Consider the following 6,000-nt stretch of genomic DNA (forward strand, 5'->3'; position numbering starts at 1 on the left):
GCTCTCTCCCCTGGCCTCTAGCCCCTCTCCCGAGCAGACCCAAACCCGCTCGTCGCCACCGACGCCGTTCACGTAGCGACTATGCCCCTCTGGGCCTCTCATCTTGCCCCAGAGCCCCGCCTCGCCGCCTGCTACGTCCTCAACGAGCCAGGCGACCCGGGAAGCTCTGCATCAACGCCATCTCCATCTTCTTCATCGTCGGCCACTGAAGCTCGCCAGCGTGGACTCGCGAGCTCCAGACCCTCCCCGGCCTCGCTGTTGACTCTGCTGGATTCGCCGTGAGCCCCTTTCTCTTTCCCCTCTCTCCCAGTGCTCGTCCGCGCCTTCTAGCAACCGTGGTAATCGGAGCCGATTGCTCCTCGCCGCCGGCCATGTCGCCACCGCAGCTACGGCCGTGCAAGCACGCGTCCAAGCTTACCACTGAGCTCGCCGCACCCCCACGAGTCCAACGCTCCTAACCGCGGCTCCTGCCTTGCCCTGCACCATCGACTCGTTCGACGCCCGAACGCTGGCCACCGCACTTGCCATCACCGCCATCATTCTGGGCCATCTCCGGCGAAGCTGAGAGCACCACTGGATTCGCGCAAGCGCCAGCAACTTGTAGCCACAAACCGCTCGTCGAAGGGTGGCCCGTAGAGCAAACCCGACGCGGGCACCGCCGTGGCCTGTCGTCGCCGGCGGTTAAACGCCGGTGGCTGACGTGGCACCATTAGTTTAGGTGCTAATCATGTTTAGTTATTGCCTGTGTCAATGACATGGGGTTCCTCGAGCATAATTAGGTTAGTCTAATTTTCTATTAAGATTAGTACTAATACGTGTGGACCCCACGTGTCAGCTTTGACTTTGGTCAAGTCAACATGGAGCGGTCCCACCTGTCATCCGCCAAACCAGTCTGAGACATTGACGTATGGGTCCCACAGGTCAGCTTTGACCTGGCCGACCTAGTTGACCTGCTGACGTCACAGCTATGTCATGCTGACGCATTAAATCATTTGCTAGATTTTAAATAATTAGAAAATTCTAGAAAATGTCTAAAACTTCTAAAAATAATAAAAATTCAACCGTAGCTCAGAATGAAATAATTTATATTTGAAAAATTATCAGAAAAATTCAAGGAATCCATCTGTACCTTTTTCATGCATGTTTGAACAATGTTTGTCCTCTATTTTTGGCAAAACAAATAAAGGGCATTTAAATAATTATATATGGAGTTGGAATTTGAATCATGTATTCAAACCAAATTCATTTAAATCATAGCTAGATGCATTAGCTCAAATCAATAGCATATTGCCATGTCATGATCATGCATCATATCATGCATTGCATTGATAGTGTTCTTTCTGTGTTTGCCGGTGGTTGTTCCCCCTCGGTAGACGATGTTTCGATGATGTGATCGATGACACCGATGAAGAGCTATACTATCTTCAGAAGTGCCAGGAAAGCAAAACCCCCTTGTTCATTCTGATACAATCCCACTCTCTCGCTCCTGCTCTTTTTTACTGCATTAGGACAACAACGATTCAACTGTTACATGCTGCGGTAGATGAACCCCTTTCCTCTGCATGACCTGTCATTGCCACAGTAAATAGATGAAACCCACTAGCATGAGTAGGAACTGTTTGAGCCCTGATGTGCCTACTCATTAATGCTTGTTGTCATGCCTGCTACTGCTTAGAGTTGATTTAGGTTTGATTCATCGGGAATGAATTGGAACGTGGTGAACATGTCCTACCGTTGAGAGCTAAGTGTGTGAACACGATTTGGTAAAGGTAGCGGTGAGAGGCCATGTAGGAGTACATGGTGGGTTGTCTCATTGCAGCCGTCCTTAGGAACTGAGTTCTGTGTTTGTAATCCATGAACAGTTACTACCACACATTGGGTTCCGGTAACTCGGCCCCTCTCGGCTTATTAATCAACTCGATCTCTGTCCAGGAGTTGCAACTAGTTTTTGATGTTTGTAGGTAGTATTAGTAGTCTACCAAGTGGCACCCGGTACAGGTGGGCTTGGGTTAGACTAGGCACATTGCCATGGTGTACCATGTGGCACACGGATGGTGGGCTTGGGAACCCTTCACACATCGTTTGGGGCCATGAGCGACACCCCGGCCGGATCTCCTTGTGCCATGGAACCCTAATAGGCGATTGACCTAGACGAGAGACTTGTGTGGTTAGTCAGATCGTAGCCTACACCCTCGCCCGGCTTCCGCTTGAAGGTTGCCGAGGTACATGATGTGTACAGGGCGATAAGTGGCGAGAGCGTCTGTGAAGAAGTACACCCCTACAGGGTTATCATTATCTATTTGAATATCCGGATTCCTCGGATATGGAAACTTGGACCCCTTGCATAGTTCATAGACAAGTGAAAGTGGATACTCTAAAATGCGCAAGATAAGCGTGAGTGCTATGGATGGCATTCTCGTAGGGAGACGGGAGCAGATCCATAGTGGTGTATTGATATGGTGAATATGTGGACTCGTGTGCGCCACCTCAAAAGAGTTACCTGCAGTCATAGTTCAGGATAGCCACCGAGTCAAAGCTGGCTTGCTGCAGTTAAACTCCACCATCCCTTCATTGATAATGATGCATATGTAGTTAATTCTGATGTAAGTCTTGCGGAGTACATTTGTAATCACGTTTGCTTAATTTATGTTTTTGCAGAGAGACTTCAGTCTCGCTAGTAGTTCCGTGTGGACTTCGACGTTTAGCTCGTTACCTCAGCTACGATCTTGTACCCTTGGGAGGGTCTTGTAGATAGTCAGGCTTCTCAGCCTTTTTCCTTTGTAGAAGTCTGTACTTAGACATGTTAAGCTTCCGCATGTGCTTTGACTTGTATGCTCTGAATGTTGGGTCATGAGACCCATGTTTGTAATATCTCGCTCCTGGGAGCCTAATGAATAATACTCTGAGTCATAGATTCTTGTTGTGATGCCATGTTGTATTGCACATATTGAGCATATTGTGTGTATGATTGAAATGCTTGGTATGTGTGGGATCCGACAACCTAGTTGTTTATCCTTGGTAGCCTCTCTTATGGGGAAATGTAGTCTTGTGATTCCATGGGCCATAGTAGTCCGCTACAACCCGGTTCACCAGAGTCCTACTAGCCCAGCACTACTGCTCCGGAACACTTGACTGGCCGACATGTGATTCACTTTGTTCCTGTGTCTGTCCCTTCGGGGAAAGGTCACGCGGTGACATCCGGAGTCCTGCCTAGCCTGCTACAGCCCGGGTTCCCGGAGTCCTGTTAGCCCAGTGCTACAGTCCGGATTCACACGCTGCTGACCGACATGCTCGATGTTGATTCATGTATGCCTGTCCCCGTAAGTTAGTGCCACTTTGGGTTCACGACTAGTCATGTTGGCCCGGGTTCTCTGTCATATGGATGCTAGCGACACTATCATATATGTGAGCCAAAAGGCGCAAATGTTCCAGGCCATGGTAAGGCGACACCCGTGGGAATACCGTGCGTGAGGCCGCAAAGTGATATGAGGTGTTACAGGCTAGATCGGTGTGACTTAGAATCAGGGTCCAGACAACGCAAGACCTCCTCAAGAGCGGCCTCACCAGGCTGCCTCGCGAGGCGAACCTTTGGCAGGCGAAGACCACCTTTTGTTAGAATAGCTTGTACTAGCTGTCCCCTTTCAAATTGGCCGCTGTTGTTGGCTCCCTTCCCGCTCAATATTTGGGGAGAGGACCAGGGCTATATAAGTAGGACTAGCCACCACCAAAGGGGGGATCTGATCTGATCCGATCAAAGGTGAACCCTTAGCCACACCAAGCACAAGAACACCTCAACCTTAGGAGGCTGTTCTTCCCCTTGTAGTGTCCTTCATTGGCCCAAGAGGCAATCCACCACTACCACACTAGAGTAGGGTGTTACACCACAATGGTGGCCTGAACCAGTATAAACCTTGTGTCTTTGTGTTGCGAGTGCGTCGAGTTAGTCCACGAGACCTTAGCGAGCTAGGGCGTAGATCGGTAGGAGGGAATAACTTTGCGTGCACCCCAGAGTTCGAACCTTAAGGGTTTGCCGGAACCCGTAATCCGACACTAGTTGAATTTCATTTGCTGCTAGGGTCTAACAATCCCCATTTCAAATTCATTTGAATTTTAAACTTGATGACATGAGGATCAAGCAAAGACAATAGGGGCTGAGCTAGGGCTATGACAACTCACCCCCATTAAACAAGAATCTTGTCCCGGGATTCAAGACGTGAGGTAAGAAGACAGAGGGGACACAGAGAGCCCCGCCAACCGCACCATCGACAACAGATAGATGGTACCGCTAATCCCTCGGTAGCATGCTTACACTAACCATGAGTTAGAGATGAACCAGGCCCCGGCGCCGAACGGTGGTTCCGGCACGACAGGAGAGACCCGCTGGGGGCTGCGTGGAAGGGGCCAGGAGCAAGGGCCCTCCCCGAGTCACGCGGAGCAAGGGAACATCCGGAGGTAGGCCCTCTGTTGGGGTTGCGACTGTGACTTTTCCCCCAGCAAAGGACCCGTGGTCGCCGAGGGCGCCGCTGGCATCCCCTCTGCCCTCGTTGGGCCGTCCCGGTTTCCGGTCGTCCCAGCGGTGGCAGGGGGTGGCGCAAGGCGGGGCCCTCGTCCGGCGATATGAAGCATGGCCGGTTCCTGTGAAGAAGGCCCAATGCGTGTGAAGCTCGCCGCCCGGGACACTCTCACTTAATAATGAGTGGGGCTGTACACGCCCCAGAGTCTCAGGGGTGCCGGCCTCAGGCCCTGGGGCTCCCTCCCACGCCTAGTGGCAGCACTTAGCTCCATGCTGGTGAGAAGACTCGAAGACCAGAAGACTAGACTAGGCGCCGGACGCGGCCATTTGCTTTGGATCTCTTCTTCTGTAGCCTTGCTTTCTGGATTTGGATTTAAGTTGAGGTCGAGCTTTTGTCGATGTGTGCGTTGGGTTTATTTTCTCGTTCAAGCCATTTCTTGCCATCTGGTTCTTGCCTTGTTCTGGAGCTCACGCTCCTCGCCTCCCCCTCGCGAGCCCCTCGCAAGTGGGGCTGAGCATAGCACGCACGCCATGCGCGCCGACCGGCGCAGGAACCTCGCGAGGCCATCTCGGGCGCGTCAGCAGATCCTTCAGGAGCCCCGTGGTGACTCCTGACCTTACAACCTGATTCAGGGCCCTCTCCAGCTAAGGTAAGCCGTGGCGGGCAAACTTGTCGTCACACTCATCACCGACCAAAAAGCACCCTCTGCTCGGCATAAAGGAGTAGAAATCATGATTTGCTTACATGAGGGGCTCACCCTCCCAAAATGCTCTTACAATCTTTAGGGGCCACACCCGAGTTTTTGCATACATGGTGGAGCAGTAGAGGAACCAGGAATTAGCCAGATATGTCGCTCGCCGCGTCCCCCACGTCGTCTTCGGACGCGCCGCTGGCATCGCTGTCACCATCGTTTGTGTTGCCTCCACCTTCGCCGGCGCCAACGTCCCCGTCATTGACCACGTCACCTTCATCCGCCGCAACCACAACCCCGACATCATCAGAAGTGAAGGCCCTGACCAGCACATCCACGTGGTCATTAACCCATCACGCCAAGTCGCCCCAGATGGCTTCCGGAACAGGAGCAATAGCGGCGTCGAAATCATAGTTGAGATCGATGTTCTAGAGGTGGCTGAAGACGCGGGAGAACGCGCGCACAAGTAGACTGCGATTTGTCTCTTCCACAAGCTGGTGAGCCCTGTTAGACTGGGCTTCCAGGCGCGTCACGACGTTGGTGAAGAAGGTCAGGTGACTCGCGTAGTCATTCGAGTGGGGGAGCGGTGCATTCTTGACGCAGATGAAGCCAGGGCGGTATTAGCCCTGTTCCGAAGACCCTGAAGCATGGGGGCGTGCTCGCGCTCCAGTGTCCGCCGCTGAAGCACTTCCTCCTTGTTTTGTCGCGCGACGGCCTCGGCGTCATCAACCCATCTCTGAAGAGAAAGCAGCTCGGCGCGGGCGGAGGCCAAGTCCGCCTGCGTCGAGATCAGGA

This window comes from Triticum urartu, chromosome 5A (genome assembly GCF_056163025.1).
Source record: "Triticum urartu cultivar PI428250 chromosome 5A, HENAU_Tu73, whole genome shotgun sequence".
In the NCBI taxonomy this organism is placed as follows: Eukaryota; Viridiplantae; Streptophyta; class Magnoliopsida; order Poales; family Poaceae; genus Triticum; species Triticum urartu.